This window comes from Meles meles, chromosome 4 (assembly GCF_922984935.1).
Source record: "Meles meles chromosome 4, mMelMel3.1 paternal haplotype, whole genome shotgun sequence".
Classification (NCBI taxonomy): domain Eukaryota; kingdom Metazoa; phylum Chordata; class Mammalia; order Carnivora; family Mustelidae; genus Meles; species Meles meles.
Window position 1 is genome coordinate 151954030 of NC_060069.1, and position 27810 is coordinate 151981839.

General features: G+C 48.1%; 1 protein-coding gene across 2 annotated transcripts in view; it reads left to right on the forward strand.

Moving 5' to 3' along the window:
* The window catches only part of HUNK (hormonally up-regulated Neu-associated kinase), a 100614-nt gene that overhangs the window by 5898 nt on the left and 66906 nt on the right, over positions 1-27810 (forward strand). Inside the window, exon 1 of one of the 2 annotated variants that reach the window (XM_046003909.1) lies at positions 4449-4475. The exons of the other annotated variant lie outside the window; for it this stretch is intronic. The gene's annotated coding sequence lies outside the window, so the exon portion shown is untranslated. Of the gene's footprint in view, positions 1-4448; positions 4476-27810 lie in introns of those variants that run through there. 2 annotated transcript variants of the gene reach the window in all.

Here is a 27810-nt window from a genome sequence, read left to right on the forward strand (position 1 = left end):
GCATTTTCTCACTACATGCTTGCAGCGGCCCTGGGCAGGTAAGAAGCCACTTGCTGGGGTTCTTACTCCCCGTACGGATGACGCGGAGGAACGGGGACTAGATTTTTCCCTCTGATCTTCTCTTCTCTCCCCTTAGGGCTGCATAACAAATAACCATAAACCGGGTGGCTTAAATTTATTCCCTCCCAGTTCTGAAGGCTAGGAGTCCCAAATCCAAGCATCAGCCAGGCCAGGGCCCCTCTAGAGTCTAGGGGAGGATCCTTCCTTGCTGCTCCCCTTTCTGGTGCTTACCGCCCGTGCTTGGCATTCCTTGGCTTGTGGCTGTGCGGCTCCAGTCTCTACCTCTGTCTTCACGTGGCCTTCATCCTTCCGTGTGTCACCTCTGTCTCCAAATCTGTGTCTCCTTATAAGAACCGCAGTCCTTGGATTTAGGGCCGACCCTGAGCCAGCAGGACCTCGTCTTCCCTTGATGGCATGCAAAGATGCTGTTTCTCATAAGGTCCCGCTCACAAGTACTGGGAGTGGGACCCACACATGTCTTTTTCTGAGACACAGTGCAGCTCGCAGCGCCCCTGAAGACTGTGAGGCTTGTGTTGCCCGGGGTTTCCTGGGAAGCAGGCCTTGAGGGGGACAAGAATGTGGTCTCTGGGAGTATCCTCACACTGGGACTTTGGAGGGGAGTGGTGAGGAGGGGCAGAGCAGCATCAGGCAGGGGGAGGAGTTGGGCTCCAATGCATGGGGTCTCTGCCAGGGCCATGGTGCTGAGATGGTCTCACACAGGTGTCCGAGTTGGTGTGAGGGGACCTGTCACTGGAGGGGGGCTGCTCTGGGAAGGGGGCATGGCCTTGGGCACTTGCTGAGGGCCGTTTCTTGGGGGGCTCACAGCTGGGAGCCAGCAATAACAGGGAGGAAATTCCTTAGCCTTGAAGCGGGGGAAGTTGGGCTGCAAGCCCGGTGTCCGCGGGACAGCTCTGAACCCATGTCCCATAACCTCAAAGGCAATAGATAGAATTTATGGTGGGCGGTTGAAAAAAAAGAAAGAGGGGAATATGGAGGGAGATGAGAACCATTAAAGGAGCAGTGGCCCCCTCTTGACTCGGGCATAACATGCCCTAAGGGTAAGCACATGGTAGAAATACGGCTTGGGACCCTCGGGGTGTTTTATCTAACCGAGAAAGCCCCCTGGAGAGCAGTGCTGGTGGCATGAACGGCAGGCCTTGGGGTTTGGAATCACAGAGGTCAGCATGGCGCTTGTCACTGTCTTCCCCCTTGCCCCCAAAGAGGCTTTGTCTTCCCTCAAAGTGCTTCTCATCCCCTCCATTAGTTTGCTGGGGCTATTGTAACCCAGTGCCACCAACGGGATGGCTTCACCACGAAGTTACTGTCACAGAGTTCTGGGGCTTAGGAGTCCAACATCAAGGTGCTGGGCGGGGTTGGTTCTTCCTGAGGGCTGTGAGGGAGAATCCGCTCGGGGCTTCTCTCCTTGGCTCGCAGATGGCTGGCTTCTCCCTGTGACTCTTCCGTTGTCTTCCTTGTATGTGCGTCTGTCTCTGTGTCTGCATTTCCCGGTTTTAGAAGGACACCGGCATGTTAGGTTAGAGCCCCTCCTAACGGCCTTACTTTAACTTGATTACTTCTGTGAAGACTGTTCAAACAAGGTCACATTCTGAGGGACTGTGGTTAGCACTTGCTACGGTCCGAATGCTTGGATCCCCCTAGAATTCATATGCTGACACCTACGCCCCAGTGTGATCATTTGGGGGTGGGGCCTTGGGGAGGTGATTAGGCATGAGGACGGAGCACCCATGAGTGAGACTCATGGTCTTGTAAAAAGAGACCCCAGAAAGCTCCCTTGACCCCAGCAAGAACACAGCAAGTAAACACAGCACCAGACACCGCAGCAAACCCCAAATCTGCCAGCGCCTTGATCTTGGACTTCCAGCCCCCAGAACTGTAAGAAATAAATTTCTGTTGTTTAGAAGCCAACCAGCCAATGGCATTTTAGTATAGTAGCTAGGATGGATTAGACAAGGCTTAAACGTATGAATTTGGGAGGGGGTATTGAAATTCAGTCCATAACACTGCCTGACCCCATGGTATGTATTTATGTGTGGATGTGTTTACTGTTTGTCTCTGCCCTGGACTGTAAGCCCCATGGGGACAGGATCACTGCTCTCTCCCTGGTGTTTAGAACCTGGAACAGAGAAGGTCCTCTGTCAATATTTTTTTTAGTGCATCCGAGAATGCTTTGATGTTCCTGGGACAGGAGGGAAGGGTCCCGACGACAGTGCCCAACTTAGCAGGGACAGACTCTGCCGGCACCGTGTCTCCACTCCTTGCAGCCCACGGGTCTGCCTGTGTGAGGATGTGTAGAGGGGACAGGCTGTCCAGGTGGCGTTCCTTGGGAAAGATCCCAGCCCCAGAACAGCTGTGCCTTCGGCAGTGATTTAAGGAAGGCACCTAGACATCGGAGCGACAAGTGACCAGCCAGAAGCAAACAAATATTTTGCAATGTCACGGGACTGTTAATGGACCCTCAGCTCTTTCCTGGGAAAATGTACCAACGCTGCAACAGATGGGCGAAGTTGCTATTTGCAAACATACATTTTTTTGGATGTTTCCCATGGAGATATATGGAGGTTTGGATCTGTCTCTTTGACTATAATTTTTTAATAAGTTTATCAGTCTCTGAAGCCAAATGGCTGCCAAAACATTTGGCAGTCCTTGCTCCTCTCGCCTGTTCTCTGAGCCGTTGGATGCTTTTTCGTCTCCCTATTTGCGTTACTTCTTACATTTTTATCTCGTTGTCTTACATCCCATACTATGGCTTTTTGGTGAGGGGTCTGGCTTTCTTTCTGCCTCTGTTTAGCTACTCTTGTTCCATGACACTCCTCTCTTGGTCACTTTGTGCCCTTTGCTGGAGCTCTGTGAATAGAACACGGGTGATGGACGGCAGTGATGGGCACCCATGGAGCACGGAGTGGGGTGCTGGGGGACAGAGGGAGCACCTGCCCTCGGGGAGTCTCGCTGTTTCTATGGAGGCTGAAATTATACTCCCAGCGAATCTTTTGTCTACCCAGAGCAACACAGGGATTTCAGGAGCTCCTGAGTCACCAAAACCCTACAGGAAAGAAAAGAATGCCCGCTCTTTGCTTTCCCCACACGGATGTAATAATCACGAACATTTATGGATCTCATACAGTCTGCTAGGCTGTGTCCTGGGTGCTTTGCTGCGTAATGTAATTTCTCCCTTACAGGGGCCTTTTGTGGTAGGTACTTTTGTGTTAACTTTGCAGAGTGACCCGCCATCCGGTGGTGCCCAGGGCTCTCTCAAGTTTAGCAGTGAAAATCCCACATTTTGGGAAACCCGTCAGATCACGGCAAAACCAGATTTGCTCAAGAGAACAATTCATCAGAGTGTTTGGAATCCTACCGAGGGTTTTCGAATAAAAGTTTTCGTGAGCAGCTAATCGGGTCATGAGTCAGCAATGAGTGAACCAAAGCCCAAAGTCCTGGGCATAGCTGGGGGGCGGGGGAGGGGGCGCTGCTTGTTGAGGATGATAGTCTCCATGTGTGGTCCCGGGTAGTGAAGGGTCCCCTTCCCACCTGTTCACTCTACTGTGCCAGGTTCACCGTTCCCTCCGAGTCTCGAAGCATGGGCAGCGATTGTGGTCTGCCACCTTTTATAAGTTCACTAGGACATGAGGACCTTGAGCCTTGCATGCACGTGCGTGGGTGCATATGTGTGTATGCCGGGCATACATCAATGTCTATACAGGTACGCCAACGTGTGTGTATCTATATTAGATAGAAAGCGTATCATACTATGCTAAATATAAATGCATAATTTTTTAGCATCAGATTTTCTTAAGATTTTATTTAATTATTTGAGAGAGAGAGAGAATGAGAGAGAGAGAGACAGAGTGAGAGCATGAGAGGGGCTAGGGTCAGAGAGAGAAGCAGACTCCTTGCTGAGTGGGGAGCCCGATGAGGGACTCGATCCGGGGACTCCAGGATCATGACCTGAACCCAAGGCAGTCACTTAACCAACTGAGCCACCCCAGTGTCCTAGTCTTAGTAACTTTGGTTTGTGCTGGAGGGAGGGAAATCTCCATGAAGGGAGAGAGGAATTTGGATCAAATGGTGAAGTTGTGTTTAAGTCCATGTCTTCTGTAGCTCACCGAACAGTCCCTTATAGTCTTCTCGTAAAACTGCCCTCCTGCAAGAGTGAACACACATTTATTAAAAACAAAGCAAAACACCCAGGGCTTCCACCGTCCTTATTATGCAGACCAGCTGGACCTTGACCAGCTTCTTCCAAGCTCCGTCTGGGCTGAGAAGGGGTATCTGAGGGGAATGGAATGAGGAAGTGCCCAGGTGAGGAGAGGCGTCAGGGCAGGCTGGCTGTGGGGTCTGGGAGCAGAATGTTCTAGAATTTTATCTGAGCCTCACGTTAGTGAAACCAAGTGGAAAAGGTAAGTGTTCTCACTGATGTAATCTGGTTTTCAGTTGGAATTACTGCTGCCCCGATTAGAAGCCTTGCTTTCTTAAGTGTAGTCTTTATTCCAGGGTGAAAATTTAATTAGAGAAAGTAGTCTCTGACTCAGTTCTCAGTTGAACATTTGTATTTAAGAATAGTAATAAAAAAAAAAAAAAACTTGTTTTGAAAACACTTCTCCAGGTTTCTAAAGTGTCATTCCCACAGGATGACATTTCATTCTATTAAAAACTAACATTTGTGAGCCGTAGTTGCAATTTCAAGCCCAATTTGGTGTAATGTTTGAAACGTGAATTTCCCTCTGGAGGGAACAGCTCTATGACTGTTGTACTCTCACCTGATTCATGACTCTGAGATGCCCTTCCCCTGGATCAAGAATGAGGTTTTTTTCTTTCTTTTTTTGTCATAGAAGGCCTTTACATTCAAGCACCCGAGAGTGTGTGGACTAATAGTTTCTTTCCAATCACCAGACTTAGAAGACTGTCTTCCAGATTTCCAAGGGGATATTTATTTAAAAATAAATACAAATCATATACTAGAAAACAATTTCTTCAGATGACCAACTGTAAATATTTCAAAAATAATTTTTAAAAGCATTTTTGGGGGCACCTGGGTGGCGCCCAGTGGGTTAAGCATCTGACTCTTCGTTTCAGGTCGGGTTAGGATCTCAGGCTTGTGAGTTGGAACCCAGAGCTGGCCTTCCATGCTCAGTGCAGAGTGGGCGCAAGACCCTCGCTCCCTCCCCTCTCGTTTGTCCCTCCCCCCTTGCTTGTCCCTCCCCCTCTCGCTTGCCCCTCCCTCCGTCGCTTGCCGCGCGTGAGTGCGCCCGCACACACAATTACACTCTCAATAAACAAACAAATAAAATATTTAAAAATAAATAAGTAAAGCCACTTTTGACCAGGTATTTAAGTGTTTTAAAATTCTTTGAACCAGGTCAATCACAGGTACATTCCAGAATATCTGAGGTTATTAATCAATTAGGCCCTGGGCTAATATTTCCTCATTGCCATGCCCTTTTTCTTGCATAGCTACTTAGAGACACTCTCTTCATCATTAACTCAGCCCCTTGCCACCACACTGCCCTAATCACACTTCATTGTTTACTTCCATTTTTTTTCAGATGCCTTAGAACAATGGCCTTTTTTTTTTTTTGAGTAAATAAACATGAATTTTTATCTGTGGTTCCTTGTGAGAAATAAACAGAAACACAAAGAGGGAAATAAAAATCAGCCATCATCACACAACCCAGCAGTAATCACTGTTTGGGTTGCGTACACATGAGCAGAGCTATGTATACGGATACATGTACACATAGTTGATTTTTCCCCCTTTGAACTTATTCGATACAAAATTGAGATTCCAGCATTCTTATTACTCTCTCCCCACCTTAATATGAGAACATTTTCTCATGTTGTTAACTATTCTTTTAAAAATTTGATTTTTGGTGATAATTACATTCCATTAGTTAGAGTTACTGTAACTTTACAACCTCTTTCCCAGCTGTTGGCCATTGAGGTTATTTTTAGCATTTCCCTACATAAACGATACTGTGTTACTATCCTTGTATGTACATCAGGAAGCCATTCCTTAGGATAAATACTTCGAACGCTCTTGGCATATTGCCAAATTGCACTTTGGAAAGATTATACCAAGTGACACAATCAATGGAAGGGACTTTCTAAAAAGTGCATTTTGGTAATTACTAGGGATAAGCATAATTTGTGTACTTGATTGAAAATTTGTATTTCTTCATCTACTCATTATTGCTAATATTGCACCCCCCATGTTTCTGTTTGTCTTATTGATTTCTGCAAACTTTTTACATGTTAAGGATATTAGTTGTTTATTTTTGATACTTTGCAAATATTTTCTCCTAACTGGTCATTTGTCTTTTGACTCATTTTGTGTCTCCTTCTTTTTTGAGGGAGGGCAGAGAGAAATTTTAATTTTGTCTAGTCCAACCAGTTAGTCCCTCCACCCCCCCCCCTCCCCGGTTTTCTTTTATTTTTTAAGCTTAAGTAAACTAGAGTGTTTGTTACTAGTTTGGCTTTATAAATTTCTTATTGCTAAATAGTGTATGACTCTTGCCAGTGTTTCATTGTTGTGTGCAGAAAACTCTTTGTGTTGTTGGGTGGGAATTTTTGACTATATTTTTTACCTGGTTGCAATGGAATCTAATGGTATCATGTACTAAAGCACAGGCTTTAGGGGGATGCCTATCTTGGGTCCCTATCACCTTTCTGCTACTTTGCTGTGTGATCTTGGGCAAGGTATTCAAAGCCTCCAGACTTTAGCTTCTGTGTCTATAAAATGTTGATAACTCTGGACGCCTGGGTGGCTCAGTCAGTTAAGCCACTGCCTTTGGCTCAGGTCATGATCCCAGGGTCCTGAGATTGAGTCCCACACTGGGCTCTCTGCTCAGCGGGGAGCCTGCTTCTCTCTCCGCCTCTGCCTGCCACTTTGCCTGCTTGTGCTCTTTCTCTCTCTCTCTCTGACTAAAGAAATAAATAAAATCTTAAAAAAAAAAAGTTAATAACTCATAGGTATTCAATGGGGATTTGATATTTTATATATATTTCTATATACCTGAGCATAAAAGCATATATACACATATATACATATAGATAATGCATACACATATACGTGTCTGTGATATACATATATAATATACATATATACAGTGCACACAAATATATTTTATATATGTACGTCTGTATAAAGCACATATTTATCCTGAAAATATATTCAGTATCGGGGCACCTGGGTGGCTCAGTGGGTTAAGCCTCTGCCTTCGGCTCAGGTCATGGACTCAGGGTCCTGGGATCGAGCCCCACATCGGGCTCTCTGCTCAGCGGGGAGCCTGCTTTCCCACTCTCTCTCTGCCTGCCTCTCTGCCTACTTAGGATCTCTGCCTGTCAGATAAATAAAAATCTTAAAAAATATATATATTCAATATCGTGTCAGTTGGTTATTCTCTTCTGTTAGACTTTCACGTTTGTATTTAACCTTAAGGTAGGTATGAATGAGGCTTTTTCAGATGGCGAGAAATAGATGCTCACTGAGTTATCATGGGTGATGGAGGTTTTTTTAATGGTGTCTACAAGAGACTCATTTTAAAAAATTAATTGTTTTTATTAACATATAATGTATTATTTGCCCCAGGTCTGTGGATCGTCAGGTTTACAGAGTTCACAGCACTGGGTGACGGAGTTTTATTTTAGGCGTGAAGGGAAGTGAGGAAGATTAGGGCTGTGCCTCTCAGGGCTGCAGTCAACACCTCCCTGAGGACCTGAGGGGCCACTCAGCACCGCAGGGGGCCTAGATGCCTGCATTCCTAGAATCCCACTTCCCTCTTCTCTCCTCTGCCTGGAGCTTCCAGCAGCTTCTATGGCTCCTTGGGACTACTCCTTTGTCTGCCCTCCTCTCTGCCTCACAGCTTGGTACTATCGATGGCTTCTCTGCTGATTGGTTTTTACTTCCAGCACTTTCTGAGTATTAATGGATCCCTTATCTTTCTTAAGAGTGCTAGGAAGGTCTGATTATTGAATCCTTACTGGCCTTACTTTCTGGTCACTTTCTCGGGACAGAGCAGCCTTTAACAGTAGGAAGTTATTTTAACGATGAAAGAAAGAGGAAATCTAACGGTAATTCCCCACCGAGTTACCAGATCGGTATGGTGTGGAAACATTTATTGGACAACTTAATTCCCGACGTTTTGGTTTGGTAGCCAACTCTGTACTCAACACTCAACAAAATGTTTTGCTGTCTTTAGGGGTTATGATTTCTTCTACATTTGTGGTTTTGAAGATACAGCGCTACGTTTTCCCACTGGCTCTCTGCTGGAGGTCCCCGTTATTTCTGCTGTGATCTAAGACCTCTTTAGATTCCAGGACTGGGATGAGGATTTTGTCTTGGACTGTTATCGCTGAAATTTCTGTGTTTCCGGCTCTTACAGTGTCTCCCAAACTTCCCTCAACCCAAAGGCTCCTTTATGCATGTACCTTTTCAGCCACATTTGGCTGCCAGTTTGGTCCCAGGATGTGCAAATAGACTATCGATTGTTTCCTGCTGCCTTTGGGACAGGCATACTTCTTGAATTAGGGCTAATTTTGGAGTTTAAGTATTAAATGTCAGATTTTGAAGAAAGCGTGTCTGAGATCTCTTTGTTGTGGAAGAGAAGGTCATGTAAGGCTTAGGGGAAGGGAGAGGAAAACAGAAAAAAGCTGATGACTTCTTGCTCTTTGAAATCATTCCCTCCACACCCATGGAAAACCCTTCCCATTTTCAGAACGTCCTTTTTAAGATAGATTTCCTAATCTAAAGCCATTTGCTAGGTGTACTGTGAGGTCAGAATGGTCACTGCTGGAGAAGCTTTCCAGGTGTAACCAGTTGTTTTTTTTTAAAGCATTATCTCGGGACACCCCGTGGCTGAGTTGTTTGAGCACGCCACTGTTGGTTTTCAGCTCAGCTCATGATCTCAGGGTCCTAGGATCGAACCCCACATCAGGCTCTGCACTTAGTGGGGGAATCTGCTTGAGATTCTCTCTCTCCCTCTCCCTCTGCCCCTTCCCCCACTTGCATGCATGCTCACTCTCAAATAAATAAATACATCTTTAAGAAAATAAAAAAAGCAGTATCTTGGGGCACCTGGGGGGTTCAGTCGGTTGAGCAACCAACTCTTGATTTGGGCTCAGGTCACGATCTGGGAGTCGGGAGATCGAGCCCCATGTGGGGCTCTGTGCTGGGTGTGGAGCCTGTTTAAGATTCTTCCTCTCCCTCTCCTTCTGCACCCAACCCACTCGAGCTTTCTCGCATGCTCTCTCTCTCAAATAAATAAGTAAATAACAAATAAACAAAATCTTTAAAAAAAGCGTTATCTTTACTTGGTCATTGGAGATGATTGTGTGTCTTTTCATTAAAACATTTATTGATTGCCTTCTTTATGCAGAGCTGGTGGGAACCAGTATGGGCTTTTGTGTGAATTAGAAAAAGGTATGACTAGGCAGACCATTTAGAAAAAGGCATTCCCTCTGGGTAGACCCGTTGGAAAAAGGGGCTCCCTCTAAGTGGCTGTGGCTCCTCGATGCCTGATTTGGTGAGCAAAGCATTTTTGGGGGAAGAGATTATATATACATCAGAGCATACAGGATGGTAAACCAAGCGAGTCTGGGTTTCTGTCCCAAATGGCCCCCTACATGTTTGTGGTTTTGTGTTTGGGTGTTTTAAAATTTTTTAAAAGATTTTATTTATTTATTTGAGAGAGATCACGAGTAAGCAGAGAGGCAGGCAGAGAGAGAGAGGAGGCTCCCCGTGGAGCAGAGAGCCCGTTGCGGGGCTCGATCCCAAGACCCTGAGATCATGACCTGAGCCGAAGGCAGAGGCTTAACCCACTGAGCCACCCAGGCGCCCCTGTTTGGGTGTTTTTGTGAAAGGCACCGAGTGTTTTGTGAAAGGCACGAGAATAAGATCTTCCCTCAAAGAACGCTAGATCCCAGAGTGGGAATGGAGCTGTGAACCCCAAACAGAACTTACAGCCTTACGGTGAGAATTTTTCCTTCAAGAGTGACAGAGTAAGTATCCTCGGGGGTTTTAGAGGATCTTAAGTAAAACTGCAGACTGAGTCCTGGTGCCCGTCTGGAGAAGTCTACTTTGTGGCTTTGCCGGGGAGGAGAAAGATAAGCAAGATGAGAAATAAATTCAGGTCTGTTTGAGTCACTCACTGCCCAGGAGACACAAGACATACTCCAGCAAATGTAACAGTTGAGATCTTGGGGGAAATGCCCTTCGCTGGAGCCTCAAGCCCTGTGACCCCATCTGTCTCCGGAGTCATCATTCAACCTGATGGAGGGGCCCAGGGCTGAGACTTCCTGTGTGTCGAGAGCTACAGCAGCTGCTCCGCTGGGGCCTGGGAGCCCCTGCTCTGTGAGCTCCGAGAGAAAAATCCCCCCAGTGTGCTGATCACTCATCAGTCCCCTCTGCACAGTTCCTTCCTTGGATGGGGAAATAGTGTGACAGTTTAATAAGGGGTCGGTGACCGTTGCTTGCAAGTGGAGAGAGTCAAAAGCAAAGGGTCTTTGAAAAGTGGTGTTTTTTTTTCCCCCCTCCCTGGAAAAGACCATGATGGTTTTGGGTTTCTTTGTGTGTAATCTGAGAGGCTCATCCATCTTGGTGTGACCGAGGAAAATTTCAGCATTAGGAAAGTGACTTCTGATTTATCACGAACAGCTGGGTGGGCCATGCCTCACTGGTGCCCGGGCATAAGCAGCCTTTTAAATATGGTGGCTCAGCGTGGCTTCTGTGTCCGGAAGGGCTCGTGAGCTGGTGCCTGGTGTTTTGTGGGGCTTGTCAGGCTGCCGTTGGCCTGAGAGTCCTCACGTGGAGGTTCACGTCTCGTGTCTGTGTAGGTGTTTGTTGAGGCTGAATGGGGTCCCCCCAAATTCCTACATTGGAGTCATCACCCCTAGTCGCTCAGAATGTGACTGTATTTGGAGATTGGGGCCTTGAAAGAGGTGATTATGGTAAAATGAGGTCAATCCGACTGGTGTCGATCTAAGAAGACGAGATTAGGACACAGACACGCACACAGAGGGAAGACCATGTGAGGACACAGGGAGAGGGCGGCCATCCCCAAGCCAAGGAGAGCAACCTCAGAAGAAGCCAGCCCTGCCAACACCTCGGCCTTGGACTTCAGCCTCCGAGGCTGTGAGAACATACGTGCTGTTGTTTAAGCCCCCAGTCTGCGGCATTTTGTCGCGGTGGCCCCAGAAAACAAACACGGTGATTATCTATCCCTATTTGCTGGGGGTCCCGAGCTCGAGGACCAGCCTCAGGAATCACACTGGGCATCTTCACTCTAGTCAGTGGTGTTGAATCCACGTAGGATCATGCCTGGAAACAACCCCCTCCCTCAGTAGGAAGTTAATATTGCTGATTGAACTCCGGGTTTGTTTTTGTTGAGTGATGCCACGTGCTGTCTGATTCCGTGTGGGAATAGTTCAATCAGTCAATTAACCAACCAACCAGCCAACCAGCTAACCAACCCCCTGAAAAGTTTGTGAACTCAATGCCAACAGCATTTCTATTTTCCTGATATATTTACTTTCTGTAGCCTTCCGAAGACTAAAGTGTTTTAAATTTCTAATGGGATTTCTTTCTTTTTTACTTTTCTTTCAGAGAGCGAGAGAGAGCACGGGGGAGGGGCAGAGGGAGGAAGAGAGACCGTGTGGACGTAGAGCTCACAGGAACGCAAATGACCTGAGGGGGGCTGGGGAAGACGGAGGACATGAGTCACTGCTAAGACTGGACAGGAGGAGCAGCAGGGAAGACGGAGAGGGCGATCAGGAGGCACTGTGCTCAGTGGCTCCGAACTGGGCATGGACCTTCCTCTGATGCTTGGGATTCTTTCTCTCTCTCTCTCTGTGTCTCAAACAAACCAAATGTATTTGGTTCTGAAGGCTGGAAGTCAAAATCAAGCTGCCGCAAGTTCCGTTCCCTCTGAGGACTGTGAGGGAGAATCTGTTCTAGGTCTTTCTCTGGCCTCTGGTAGTCCCAGGTGTCTCTTGGGTCGTAGAAGGCATTTTCTCTGCATCTTCCCTCTGTGTGTGTGCCTGTCTGTGTCCAAATGTCCCCTTTTTATAAGGACACAGTCATACTGGGTTAGAGCCCACCCTAATGACCTCCTCTGAACTTCGCCATCTGCACAGACCCTCGTTCCAGATGAGGTCGCATATCCACAGGTGTGGGGGACTTCAGCGTATTTTGGGAGACACGATTCAATCCATAACCGCCTGCAAGATTTCTCTCTTTACCCTGTCTTACATTCACTAGCCCCAGATGGCCTTGGGACCCTCCAAACAAAGAGCAAGAGACAGGCAAAGTCAAGGGGACAGTGAAGGAAGTAGAGTGGTTGGGACCAAAAGGTCCACTGCCCAGGCATTGGGGTTCCTTGGGTGTTGGGTGGACAGTGCTTCTCGCACCTTCCTTGGGGCGTCATCGCCTCCGCTCCCCATCTTCTAGCTTTCTGAGACACTGAACTTGCTAGGGGTGCTTGGGGCTCATCCTGGAGTGACAATGCCCTTGGGAAGAGAGAGACATGGGGGACCAGTGTTGCTTCCATGGGAAGCAAGGAGGTGAGCAACACAGGGCAGTATTTCTTAGCCTTATTGTTTACCTGCCTGACTGCGGTGAATCCCCACCGGGCACACTCATTTTATGTTTTGTGGTTATTACAGTCCTTGGTGTTATTAGGGCAAAGGCAGGTGTGTTGAACATGAGTTTTGTGGGCTCTCTTTTCTTCGGGACTCTCGAGGCCTGTGTTGGTCACTCTCATGGAGAAGTTGAGCATCAGACTTTGCTGTGGGGTGGGATGGAGGTTTCCGGAAGTGTGAAGAGAGGCCGATTGTGAGACTAGCTTGGTGTGCAGCAGTGAACTTGGGAGGGCGGAGAGCAAGGGCGACATTGGCCGCTCCTGAAAGAGGCTGGTTTGAAAGCAGAGCCCTTAATATCCACGCAGCGTTCAGCCGGTGTGCCTTGTTAGTTGGTCAGGGGTCCCGTGGGGAACACCATTTGTGAACTGACTCTCCTTTGTGGCTTCGTGTTGCGCACATTTATAATGTATGCTATAGCAGAGACAGGTTTCATGATGCTAAATCGCTCTGAGGTTATCACGCTCCTACCCCTGCTCTCTATAGGTCCGGGAGCATGAGCTGAGAAGCTTTTCCCGCACCGATGCTGTGGAGGAAGTGATTTTAAGGCTGACAGCGATTTCCTGGTGAGCCGGCCTTACTTAGATCTGTTCTCACCCTCTGTGTTGCTTTCCTGGCCTCTCTGTGACACGGCACCATGAACCAGGTGGTTTAGTACAATAGAAATTCCTGGAGGCTAGAGGTCTGAATGGGTCCCACTTCCCCCGAAACCTGTGGGGGACTGTTCCTCGTCCCTGTCCCAGCTTCTGGTGATTTGCCAGCAGTCCATGGGTGTCCCTTTGCTTGCAACGGCCTCACTCAGGCTCCCTCCACCTTCCCAAGGCCTTCTCCTCGTGTCTCTTCATTTAAGGACACTGGCCTCGTTGGATCAGGGACCCTTCCCGTCTGACCTCACCTTGCTGGAACTAATGACACCAGCAATGAGCGCGGTTCCAAATCAGGTCCCGTTGGGAAGGACAGAGACTTAGGACATTCACGTGTCTTTTTGCAGGGACCTAATTTGACCCCTAGTACATTGCAAACCTTATTTGTTGCGGCCACCGAGCCCAGTGCCTCTCGATCTCTCTGTGCTCCCCTGCTGCTCCCGTCCGGCCTTAGCACCGACTTGTGTCTCCATCCTCCTCAGCCCCTCTCTGGTCCTTCGCGGCTCCCGTGAGCTCTAGGTCCATGTTGCTGTTCGATGTCTCCTCCTGCTGACCCCTCCCTGGGCCACGATCAGGTTGAGTCCTTGTTAATTCCCCGCATCTTCCGTTGCTCGCGGCCATAATCCATCTTAACCACTTCTAAATAACTCTAATCATGCTATAGCCCTGCTTAAAAAAAAAAACAAAACCCAAAACCCAGGACTGGTTGGTTCCCTTACTACACAGTGAATTCCCCCTTCCGGCGCCTGCGCTCAGGGCTCTCTGTTCAGTCCTCGGCCGGTGTTCTCGTTTCTGGCCCATCCCCCCTCGTGTTGGTCCTGGCAAAGGTTCTCTGTCCTCTGAGTGTCCCTCTTGGGGTCCTGCCCGCCCCCTCCTGCCCGTCTGCCCTTCAAGCCCCACCGAGATGCCCCCTTCTTCCATGGGCCGGCCCTGCTGTGCCCAGCCTGCCACATTGTCTCCGTCTCACCTGCCCACGTCCCCTCCGATGCTCCCTGTGCGTTGGGGACATTAAGTGAGCGGCCTTTTGCTTCCTTGCCAATTTGTCCGATTATTGAGGTAGAACCAGGTTTGAGGCAGAGAAAGGAAACATCTCATTGGTGCCTGGCCTGAGGCTTCGCACGGGGTGGTCCTTGGGCCCCTCTGCAGAACAGACGTCTGTCTTCCTGTGGAAGTTCGGGCTGCATTTCTAAGGCTTGGTCACGGTCCAGAGGTTTCCTCTGGACAACATCCCTCTGTGGAGGCCTGCGTGACACCTAAGTTAATCAGTACTGTGAAAATCAGCCTTTATCCAAAGTGAGCCGCCAGTTGATTGTGGTTTATGTTTAACTTTCTGACGGATTGGATACAGAGCGGCTGGGAAGAATTTCCCGGGTGTCAGAATGGAGGGGATCCAGGTAACCTCAGAGTCCTGTGTTTGTGTCCTGGGGCTGCCATTAACTAAGGACCACAGCCCTGGTGGCCTGGAACAACAGAGACATCTTCTCATGCAGCCCTGGAGGTCAGAAGTCTGTGATCGAGGTGCATCTCTCCCAGCTTCCAGTAGCTCCTTGACTTGTGGCAATACCCCTGTGACCTCTGTCTTCTCCCTGCCTGTGTGTCTCTGTGTCTCCATTTCCCCCCTTTAAGGACACCAGCCATATTGGATTGCCCCTCCCCCATGACCTCATTTTACCTGATTCCATCTGCAGCAACTCTATTTCCAAAGAAGGCCACCTTCTGAGGTACTGGGGGGTTGGGACTTCAACATGAAATTTTGGCAGGCGGGGTGGGGGGTGATGGGACGCAACTCAGCCCGTAAGTACCCAGCAGCAAGTCTCTTGTGAGCCTGGAGCCTGTCGGACTTGGGTGAGGTGCTGAAGCTTGCCACGTCAGGGGAGATGTTTCTTCAGAGAAGATGGAGATGAGAAGGGGGTGACTGTTCTGTCCACACTGTTTCCCTCCTGTCCCTGGGAGAGCCATTCTGGGTCTGTTGTGGATGGGGTCCCAGCTGTTCTGCCCTGTGGGGGCGTCAGGCTGCTCGCAAGAGTGACCGGCCTGGTCTGGGGCGTCAGGTAGGGGTCAGGCCTGCTCTCCTGGTCAGGGGGGACCAGCAGGAACTACCAGGGAGAGCTTTTGAGAGCTCAGAGATAAGGACCTAACATCAGTCACATCTGTGTTTCACTAATGCTTAAACTTGTAACTCACTGTTCTCTGTTTACACTCTCCCACCCAGGCCGTTTCTTCTCTGTTCATCAAGTTCTGATGATCGGGGTGATTGAACTATGCCCTTGATGCCAAGCAGGTCTCCCGAGGCAGTGGAAGTATGTAGAGATTTGGGAATTATGCTTTTATAGTGATCCATGTCGATAGGAGGATATGTTTTTGTTTTTCTTGGTGGAGCCATTTACATTAATCAGCCTGGGTTAGCCCAGCTTGGTCCCCAACCCTGATCCCATGGCCCCGTCTACACGATGAGAAGCAGCTTTGCTGTGGGTTGGGCGTCAAATCCAGGCCGTACCACGGCCCAGCAGGGCGATGTCCATTTCTGAATCTGTGTAAACCAAGAACTTGCCCTTCTGTAAAAAGAACGAGAGGATCTTCTCCATAAGGCTGTGGGAGTTTCAAGGGACAATGTATGTACTGGGTCTTACGGAGTCTTGCTTGTCGAGTGCTTGCTAAATGGGACTAGTCCCCAGCTGAGATTTATGTGGCTTGGGGACGGTGGCCCATACGTGTGCCTTTTTATTTGTTTTCCTACTAAGCAGTTGACAGAGAAATGGCAGTTGTCCAAATAGCTCATTAATTTAATGCTTATAGGTAACTAAACTATGTAATTTGGATCACTAAATGGATCCCCAGTCACTTGATTATTTCTGTAGCTTAAGTTTCAGACAGTTGTCTGCCTTGATCGTTCGATTGATCTGGACCGTGGAGACCCAGGCCTAATTACAACATGAATTTTTAATACTATTCCGCTATTAGTTAATCCTTTCTTGATGTAATGAGAAAAATGTGTTCAATATAATGAGATTATCACTACTGATCTACTTTACAAAGCTATGGTTGTGATCAAAATGTCTAGCTTTTTGTTTGCTTGTTTTGTTTTTTTGATGGAGGGGGAGAGGCGAGCTTTCCAGTCTGTCTTGTCTCCTGTAAAAGACACTATTAACACCTTCCCAGCCTGATTTTGATATAACAAAGTTCGATTAATTTTGATGGAAGAAGCAGATAACTGGCACTTGACCCAAATTCGCAGTAGGGACCCGAGCACAGGAAATCACAAACTGAGAATCATAACCCCAGTCCCAGGAATGCGTCAGGGAAAAATTTCATAAAGGCACCTCAGAATTTAAAATGTATTTTCAGAGTTAGCGATCACATACTTTTAAGTGGGAAACATCCTTTTGAAGTCAATGATTGCTCTCTTGAAATGATTCTCTTTTTGGACTTGACTATATAAATATTCATGTTGCTGTACGTGTCTATTTAATATTGCTTCATTAGGTACTTTTTTTTGCCATTGGAATAGGAAAAAAATGCTTGGGAGGTACTGAAAATAGTGTTAAATTGAAAATAATTTTCATTCTTGGCCGAACAGATTAACTTATTCTTGCCAAAAAAATAACCTTTTATAGCAGGCACTTGACTAAATGATGAATAAAATGTCTACATCTTACAAGGATTCTGAACATTGATGTCCCGTGTAGAATCAGAATGATTGTGCCAGTCGGGGAATTGCCACACTGTGTCACCCCAGGCAAGTCCCCAAAACCTTTCCTAAATATAGTTAAGCCCCTCTCGTTAATGGAAGCAAAATGGAACTCCCAATCCTTTCTTAAATGGTCACATTTTCAGAGGGATTGGCTAATAAAAATGTGTACTTTCACAAATGAGGGGTTTTCGAGAAAATAAGAGAAAGGTTTTAAGTGAACTCTTTCTGAAACACACTGACATTTAAGGAAATTCAACAATAGCAAGAGAAAGTACAGCCCCGTTGGGCATGGGTGTGACCTTCCCAGTTGATAACTTGCAGTCACTACAAGAGGCTCGAAGACTTCTTTAAGGAAGATGGAGCCAAAAACCAGTTCTGTTTCTTCCTAGAACCATCTCGAGTCCCCCCACTCCTGTAAGCTAAGCAAGTAATCACGGCTCTCTACCTGAGTATTCAGGTCGTGACTATTTGCTACAAAGAACTCCCCCCCCCCCTTTTTTTTAATAGTCAAAGATTGAAATTCTGGCAGATTTCTGATATGGATCTGCTTCAGGAAGCTGGTTCTACTTTTGCTGCCCCCCCTTTTTTTTAACATTTGTGTTTTTCTTTTTACTTATTTTTTTTTCCTTTTTTTAAATTTAATTAAAAAAAATTTTTTTTATAAACATATAATGTATTTTTAGCCCCAGGGGTACAGGTCTGTGAGTCGCCAGGTTTACACACTTCACAGCACTCACCATAGCACATATCCTCCCCAATGTCCATAACCCCACCCCCCTCTCCTGACCACCCTCCCCCCAGCAACCCCCACTTTGTTTTGTGAGATTGAGAGTCATTTATGGTTTGTCTCCCTCCCAATCCCATCTTGTTTCATTTATTCTTTTCCTACCCCCCCAAATCCCCCATGTTGCATCTCCACGTCCTCATATCAGGGAGATCATATGATAGTTGTCTTTCTCCGATTGACTTATTTCACTAAGCATGATACCCTCTAGTTCCATCCACGTCATCGCAAATGGCAAGATTTCATTTCTTTTGATTTGCTGCCCCTTTCTGTCCCTGATTACCTTTTTTTTTCTTTGCTAAACCTTAAATGGACGAATGGTAGAGAGTAGGAAGCATATCTATCTGATGTTTCCTAAACTTCATGTATCACTAAAAGCAGCCAAAAAAGGAAAGAGAAGAAAAGGAAGAAAATCCACTGCGACACATGCAAATAAAAAGATGGCGGCCTCCTTTTCCAAAGATAAGCAGGAAGTAGATGTCCAAATACCTAAAAACTATGCTCATTTGTAGAAAAGTTAATAACTGGGTGCCTGGGTGGCTCCACTGGTTAAGTGACTGCCTTTGGCTCAGGTCATGATCTGGAGTCCTGGGATCGAGTCCCGCATCAGGCTCCCGGCTCGGTAGGGAGTCTGCTTCTCCCTCTGACCTCCCCCTTCTCATTCTCTCTCTCTCAGGTAAATAAATGAAATCTTACCCACCCCCCCCCAAAAAAAAAGGAAAGTTAATAACCTGGAGTAGTAAGTATTTTGAAATTCACAAAGCAGGGAAAACAGGTAACAGAGATAAAAAGAAACCAAGTGCTGTGATGACTGGAACTGAGTTTCCTCAGCTCACACTACCTCCCACTTGCAAGTTTTGGTGAGTCTCCTTTGGGCTCGTTGGTTGCTTCCTTTCTTATACTCCCATTTGTGAGATGTCTTGGTGGGGGTTACAGGCCGAGTTGTCTCCCCAACAGAATTCACACATTGAAGTCCTAACCCCTAGAAGGGCAGATTGTGACTATATTTGGATTTGGATCTTTAAAGAGGTAATTACTTTTTTTTTTTTAAGATTTATTTATTTATTTATTGGACAGACAGAGATCATAAGTAGGCAGAGAGAGAGGAGGAAGCAGGCTCCCTGCGGAGCAGAGAGCCCGATGCGGGGCTCAATCCCAGGACCCTGCAGGTCAGATAGCATGACCTGAGCCGAAGGCAGAGGCTTTAACCCACTGAGCCACCCGGGCACCCCAAGAGGTAATTACTTTTGAACGAGGTCATTAGGGTGGGTCCTCATCCAGTCTGACTGGCGTCCTTACGCGAGGAGATGAGGACACGCACAGGCACGAGGGAAGACGTGTGAAGGCGCAGGTAGAAGGCAGCCATCTGTAGGCTGCGGAGCCAGGCCTCAGAGCCGACCAACCCTGCTGACACTTGAATCTCAGACTTCTGGCCTCCAGGACTGTAGAAAACAAATTTCAGTTGCGTTTAAGCGGTTGTGCTATAGCAGCCTTTGCAAACGAACACACTGGGAGAGATTTATTAAAACGACGGAAAGAACGAGATGTATTTAAAAGAAACAAGAGTCAAGCCCTTGGCGGGGGGTTCGGGTTTCAGCCAGGCCTTCTCCCCGCAATCCCCATCCTGTGCACACATGCGTGCGAACACGCACACACCTCCCACCGAGTTCCCTTGTTATCTGCTTGTGAATTCCTTGCCCTTCCTAAGAGCCATTATCTGCTGTCGGTGAAGGCGGCGTTCAATATTCCCGGTGAGTGGAACGGAGGCCAGGAGGATTTATGGTGTCATTGCAGGAACACAAATTCCGCTTTTATCCAGACTGACACCATAAATGTACATGTATAAATCAGAGCAGAGTGGAAAAAAGACCTGGCTTTCTCTTCCTGATGAACACAGGCACTGGGGCTGGCCCTGACATTCAGCGTGTGATTTAAGCGGAAAGGGAAGGAAGCTGGGCATGCACGTGGCGTGGGGAAGCCATCCACAGACGTCTGTTGAGGACCTCATGGGAAAGGGTCACCAGCAGGCCCGGGGGGCCAGAGATGGGACGGCTCGTAAGGGTTCCTGTGCTCAGTTAATGCACAACTATTATTGCGACTCCCATTTCCTGGAGCACCCCCCTGCCCCCCGCTGGGCCTTTGCCCTTCCCCACTTTGTGCAGAGCTTTTGCACCTGGAGGAGCCCAGCCCTCCAGGTTTCCATGACACAACCCTCTCTCCCCGAGCACTACTGACTTTCGTTTTCTCCCCCATTAGTGGTATCTGCTGAGATCAGTCATATCCTACCCCACTGTGTTGACGCTGTGTTTGCTCAGTTGTAACTACAGCTAATGAATGGTTATTGTGTACCGAGCTCTTGGCGCGATGTACCTTGGCCACCGTTATTGCCCCCTCAGATGAGCAATCTGAGGTTTATTGGGGTTAGGTTTTTTTTTTGTCCAGGATTTCTTAGTGCTGGGCCTCCTTCCTTGGTTTTGTCCTAAAAGATGTGAGGTAATAGAGAGGGACACAAAGCAGGAGAGACTTTGAACCGTAGGAAACCAAACTGAGGGTTGTGGGAGGGGAGCTTGGCGGGTGGATGGGGTAACTGGGAGATGGGCGTTAAGGAGGGCACGTGATGTAATGAGCGCCGGGTGTTACACGCACCTGATAAATTATTGAACTACATCTGAACTAATGATGTAGTGCAGTAATTTATCAGTTGCATAATATGTTGGCTAATTGAATTTAAATAAAAAGAAATAAAAAGTGTGATTTCAGCCTCACTACAAATTTGTGGGGTAATAATCTACAGAGCTTATAGATGAGATGAGACAGTGGAGTGTTTCTTTACATATTCATTCATTCATTCATTCATTCAGACTTTTCTGTTGAGCGCTCTGTCTCAGGAAGGTAGGGCGCTGTGTCGGGGGCTCAGAGGGTAAGTGACTCGGCCAGAGCTATCGAGCCCGGATAGTGCTCTCCAACACCCTGGCCACTTGCCGCCTGTGGCTATTGAACCCTGGAAACGTACCTGTCCAAGTTCACACGTGCTTGAAGTGTAACATATACGTGTCAGACGTTGCAAAGTATGAAAAAAAAAAATGTAACCTATCTCATTAACAGCCACTCACAATAATGGCCAGGATCAGTGTGTTCTCTACAGTATAAAGTCTATTTTTTTTTTTTTGGTTTATCTCTTTTATCCTTTGTTTGTTTGTTTTTTTTCTTAAACTCCACATATGGAATCATAAGGTATTTGTCTTTCACTGACTGATTCATTTCACTTTGCATTGTATCCTCTGCATCCATCCATGTCTTTGCAGATGGCAAGATTTCATTCTTTTTTATGGCTGAGTAATATTCCATTGTGTATGCATACTCCATATCTTCTTTATCCTATCTGTTCATCTGTCAAGGGACTCTTGGGCTGCTTCCCTAATTTGGCTATTGTAAATAATACTACAGTAACATAGGGGTGCATATATTCTTTTGAATTAGTGTTATTGCATTCTTTGGATAAACACTCAGTAGCAGAATTACTGGATCATAGGGTAGCTCTATTTTTAACTATTTGAGGCCCCTCCAAACTGCTTTCTATAGTGGCTGCTACCAGTTTGCAATCCCACCAACAGTGCACAAAGGTTCCTTTTTCTCCACATCCTCTCCAACACTTGTTGTTTCTTGCATTTTTTAATTTTAGCCGTTCTGACAGGCATGTGGTGAAATCTCATTGTGGTTTTGATCTGCATTGCCCTGATGATGAGTGACCTTGAGCACCTTTTCATGTATCTGCTGGCCATATGGATGTCTTCTTTGGAGAAATGTCTGTTCACGTCTTCTGCCCATATTTTAGTTGGATTATTTGTTTTTTCTGGCATTGAGTTGTATCAGTTCTTTATACATTTGGGATACTAACCCTTTATCATTTGTCACTTGCAAATATGTTTTCCCATGCAGTATGCTGTCTTTTGGCTTTGTTGATTGTTTCCTTTGCTCAGCAGAAGATTATATTTTGATGTAGTCCTAAGAGTTTATTTTTGCTTTTGTTTCTGTTAACTCAGGAGACATATCTAGAAAAATGTTGCTATGGCTGATGTCAGAGAAATTACTGCCTGTGCTCTCTTCTGGTGCTCTTTATGGTTTTAGGTCTCCCATTTAAGTCCTTAATCCAGTCTGAGTTTATTTTTGTGTACGGTATAGGAAAGTGGTCCGGTTTCATTTTCTTTTGTATGTAGCTGTCCAGTTCTCCCAAGACCATTTGTTGAAGAGATTGACAGAGCTTCAGGTTTACAAGATGAACAGTGTTCTGGAGATGGAAGATGGTGATGGCCGCACAACCATTATGAACATACTTAGTAATGGTTTATTTTGTGGTAGGTGTCTTAGCGAAAGAATTAATAAAAAAAGAACCACCAAGACCCTAAGGACCGTATGTCTCCCCGTGACTCTTATGTGAAAATATTTGACCAAAAACAGCCGGGTCAGTGAAAGTTGATAGGACAGAAGCTAGTCAGAATAAAATGTTCAGGGGGAAAAAAAAGCAGAGGAGAAGGTCAGGGGGGCTGGTGCCAGATCGAGAAGGATTTTTTCAATTTCTCATTTAGGAATCAAGTTTATTTTAAAGGATGATCTTAACCATCCTAGAAGGCCTCTAATGCCTCAGTGTGGAGAAGGGGGGAGACCTGAAAGAGGGCAGGGAAGCCCTTAAAAGGCTCGCCAGAGCCATAGACATGGCAAGGAAGGAAGCTACTGGAGGAGACTTGGTGACTGGTTGCCAGGAAGGGAGAAGGGAAAGAGTCAATGGCTCCGGCAACGAGTGGAGATGAGATGGCCTCCAGGACAGGAGCACAGAGAACAGGGATGGTTGTGATTTTTGGTGAGGCTGGCTAGGGCGGGGTGGGGTGCAGGCCATCCACTTGGGCAGTGGGGAAGTTGCTCTTCTCAGCACGTTGATAGTGATGGATGACCAGGGGCGGTCCTGCCTAACCAGCCCACTTTGTTGTGCAGTCATCCATCTCTTTGCTTTCAGATGACGTCACTTGTGGCTTCCTCCCCATTGTCACCAAGTGACATTCTGGGTAATTAAAACCAGGGCCAAACTGGAAGGAATATGGAGCAGGAAGGGGTTGCTGGGGGATCGGAGTTAGAGCGCATTGGAGAAAACCGGGTATTCAGTTTTTTAACCTAGGCATTTATGGATTCAATGTATTTGGCACTTTGGGAGCCAAGCCTGGTGGGGAATACCCAGATTAACTCTCCGCGGTGTAAAAAAAACTTATTTTCTGTTGCCAGGTTGGGTCTTTGGACCCTTTTCCAAAGCCAAAGAGAAATGATTTTAGCACTACCTGTTTTAATCCGAACTTCTCCCCTGGAGATTCCCGAGTTGTGGAGAACTCTGCGCACCGGAGTTTGGGGTTACTTTTCTGTGGATTTTGATGACCAAGCGGCGGGCATATTCTGTCTACATAGAGGGGCTTTGGCTAAGAATTCCAGCTTGCGTAGCTACTGCCCTTGGTACAGGGCTCCTCCAGTGCACCCTGCCATCTGAAAATTCTCCTGTTTGCATTTTTCCTTCTTTGTAGGAATCAGTTTCTGGTTTCCCACCAGCAAGCTATTTCTAGGGCGTCGGGATGTGATTTGCTTTCTGAGCAGAAGCTGGAGCCCGGCACAGAGAATCCCAGCACCTTGGTTTCAGAAGTCCACGGGGTGGGCATGCCTTGCAAGCCGGCTTTTTTTTTTTTTTTTTCCCCTATGCACCGGAGTTGAGCTCTTTGCCTTTACCTGGCGCAGGGTTCTGTTACTGTTGCCAAATCATGTCCTAATGAGTTCTGCTGTTTAAACCGGGGAAGGAAACTTTCCCCCCTCATTTACAAGAAGACAGATTTTAGTGTGCAGCAGCGGGAGGGTGGCCAGCGGGGAACCAGGGGTCAGAAGCTGTCGCGCTCGGCTGCGTCCCTAGCAGCAATTAATGCACCCCTGTAATAGACAGCGATGTGTGTTTGCTGTCGAGCATCGTCTCTCTGTGAATCAGAGCAACCTTGAAATTAATTACAAAGCCAGCAAACGATATTTTCTGCTTTCTGCGAAATGAGTATCCTGCACACAGGCCCCCGTTCCACTCGGATGCGTTTACACACACCGTTTCTTGGGAAGAAGGCGTGAAACCTGTTTATTTTCAGAGTTCCCCACTGGGTCATGCTAATCGCTCCAGTTTTCAGCCCTTGTGCATCAGCTCGGGCCGGAGCCTGGAGCCTCGGAGACCTTGGGCCCTCGGCTTTAGGGACAGTCCCTTCAGCTCACCCCCTTGCCCGATTCATTTCGTCCAGCGTTGTTGGTCCAGACTTCATTGTTAGAATGCAATACAGAGTAAGCCATTCAATTACTGCTAATAAGTTTCGTAAATGTTGTGCGTTAGGTTGCTAGAGCTGCCCTCACGGGTGGCTCAAACCACAGACATTTATTTTCTTACAGCTCTGGAGGCTGGAAGGCCAAGGTCAAGGTGTTGGCAGGTTCGGTTTCTCCTGAGACTCTTGTGCTTGCCTTGCACACGGCCTCCTTCTTTTCTCTGTGCTCTGAGCCCCTGGTGTCTCTTCTGCTCCTTAGAAGGCTGCCTGTCCTCTTGGATGAGGGGACCCCCTCCCCATTTCCTCGTTTACTTGTAATTACCTCTTTAAAGGCCCTGTCTCCAAATAGTCATAGAAGGGGTTAGGTCTTTAACAGATGGATTGGGTGGGGAGACGCAATTCAGTCTATAACAGATTCTGATGTAGTTACTAGAGTCTTCTTCTTCCAACCACACTGTACTCATTCCTTCCTTCCTTTGGGAATACTGGAGTGCTGTCTGCATGCCGGAGACCCTTCTGGAGGGTGACAGCATGTCATTGAAGACGGAGAACCGTGCCTTCCCCTCTGGGGCATCGAGGGTCAGGCTGATCCCACACTCAATCAGCCGGTGGTGTAGGATTTAAGCAGTAACCAGCGCTAAGTGGGGAGAGCAGGCAGGAGTAAGGGGATTGTATTAAGGGCTTGGTGGTTACAGCTGTCAGCAGGGGGATACTCCTGTCACATCCGAGGAACGGCAAGGAGGCAGTGGGTGAGCGGCGGGAATGGGAGGGGGGCCAGAGGGTGACGGAGTCAGGGAGCGAGCTGGCCGCCTGTGGGGAGCTGCGGGCATCGTCAGCATTTTGGCTCTTCCTCTGGGAGAAATGGGGGTTGATCCTTGCTTTTGGAGAGCTTTCCTGTCCACCCCCCCCAACCCCCGATTAATTGCTCTTGAGAAAGTGACAGGTGAGTCAGACCAGTTTGGGAGGGAGAAAGGCTCCCCGGCCGATGCCCAGTCCAGAATTAGCTGTGGCGTTGAGAGGGACTTAGGTGACCCCAGGGAGTGGCTGGTGAACAGTGACAGATCTGCGCTGGAATGCCAGGGGTCCCAGACGCACCTTTTAACTCTGGTCACGGCGCCTCTCTCCCTAGTGATTTCTCTTATACTCAGCCAGATGCTTGGGAAGCAGGAAACGGCTTTATGGGGGAGGATGGCGGGGCGGTTTCAGTCCACGCGTGGGGAGCAGGGGACATCAGCCCACTGCCTTTAGCTTGACAGTGATCCTAAATTTCTTTCTCTCTCTGACTCGCCCAGAGAGGACCGCCAGGGATACCCTTTGTGCAGTGTCCTCTGATCTGCTTCCGCTAACATTTAGTCTAAGTTATGTGCCTTCTGTCGATTCTGAGGTGGCGTCCCCAGGGAACACAGGGGGTGGCTGTAGGCATCCGTCCTCGCTCCTTGTCTCCCGCTACCCTTAGCTTGCTCATGCCTTTGCTCTCGTACCTGTTTCCTGAGCTCCTCTGTTCCTGACACTGTGCCAGGCACTGGGCACACAAGGGCAAGCCACCGTTTGAGGTGACAGTGCGACTAATGGCAAGAAGGCGGTTCTAAGAAGAAGAGGGTTCTAGGAAAAGCATGAGGCTTGAAAAAAGCGGAGAGGGGCCCCGCCCAGAGTCTGCGAAGGGGGTGTGGAGGTGGGCGAATGTTGTGCTGAGAAGTAGGGACAGCACGTTACAGCCAGGGTAAAAGTAAAAGCACAGGGTAGAGTGAGGGATGGCGAGTGCCATGGTGGGGGCACAGGGCATGGGCGGAGCTGGAATCGGACAGGTCTGGGAAGCCCGTCCTGGAAGGTGATATTTCTCGAAGAGGGCTCATCTGTGTCTCTGCTTCATAATCCCGCACAAGCTGAAACACGTCCATAGGCGGCATTTCCACAGTCGGAGGGAAGGATTTTGGTCTGCCTGTCTTGTAGCGGAGGATGAGGAGGGCTGGAGTGGTTAGACCTACCCACAGCAGGAGCAGGGGCACCCAGGAAGCCACTGTACTGACCACCTGTGGCAGACTGAGGGGACCCTCTGCCTTCCTTTCTTTCCTTCCCTCTCCCCCTCCCTTCTTTTCTCTCCCCCAGTAGCTCTCCAGGAGCCAAGCACTGAGCTAGAAGCTGGGGGACCCAAAAGAGAGGCAATCTCCAGACCCTAGAGAGCTCAGTGAGGTGTCCTAAGCTGTGTGTGGTGGGCGTGAGAGCTGGGGAGGTGTCGGTGACCTGGGGCAGTCCTGGCTGGAGAAGTAAACTGTCCTCTGAGGTCAGGAGGGAGTGGGGCCCGGCCAGGGAAAAGCAGCCCTTTGGGAGGGAATTCCAGGCCCGGGATGGGGGCAGGACTGGGGAGGCAGCCCAGAGGGGTTGGTGGAGATAGAGCTCAGAAAAGAAGTGTGAACGTGACATGGGTGTTGGGTCTCACCAGCATAGGGGGCACGGGAGTGGGGGAGCCGGGAGTAGAGCCTAGCGGGCAGCGCATGCACCCATCATCATGGAAGGAGGGAAGAGGCCTGGGGCGGAAGCTTGAGACGGTTCTCACCTCCTGACTGGGGGTGGACTGAGGGCCCCAGACCCGCCTGTGAGGACAACAGGGAGCGGTGGGGATGGGAGCCTGGGGGCGGGCCTTCCTGGCTCTGTGTCCACTCCTCTTGCACAAACACGCCACTCCTGGCAGGGAACACTTATTAAGGGCTTCCGTGAATGTTCTGGGTGCTGAGCACTCTTCCTGGGTGGCCTCGTTTCTCTCTCCAGCATCCCTATGAGGTATGCACTATTATCCTTCCCTGCATTTTAAATTTTTATTCTTTTTTTAAAGTAAGGAAGCTAAGGCTTAGAGAGGTCCAGGCTACCAAGTGGCAGAGACAGGCCCTGGTGTCAAGGCCCTGGAGCCTCGGAGTCCGCAGGTCCAGCTGACGTGCTGTGCCTCCCCATCACCTGCTGGAGGGTGGAAAGCAGGTGAGACCAGGAAAGAAACAGGTCTGGCCCCAGCTCTTGGTGAAGGGACTCTCCCTTGGCTCTTAACTTAGGTTTTCATTCTTCTGCAGGATAAGGGAATCCCATAGAATTCTCTGATGCTTGGATAATCTCTTGGTCTGCTTGGGTGGCCGTGACCACAGGCCACACTGAAGGTGTAAGCAACAGACACTTATTTCCTTAAAGCTCTGGAGGCTAGATGTCCAGTAGGGTTGGTTTCTGGTGAGGCCTCCTTTCTTGTTTGTAGATGGCTGTCCTCTTGCTGCGTCCTCCTACGACCTTTCTCCTATGCATGTGCAGAGAGAGAGAGAGAGAGAGAGATCTGTGGTATCTCTTCCTCTTCTCATATGAACACCAGTCCTACTAGATTAGGGCCCCGCCCTCATCCTTGCCTTGAATCTTATATGGCTCCTAAAGGCTCTTTTTTCCAAATACAGTCTCCTGGGGAGTTTGGCTTCCATACACACATTTTGTAGCAGGAGGACCCCCTTCGGTCCAGAACAGATGATGATCTTGAACCACGACAAAGGATCCGAGTTCTCTCCACAGGAGGGTCTGGAGATCTGGGTCTCTTCCGTAGTATACCACTTGGCGTTTGGAACAGCGTCAAGTGTTATTTTAGGCGCTTAATAAATGCTTGCTGAAGAAGAAAAGAGTCATTTGAGTTTCACA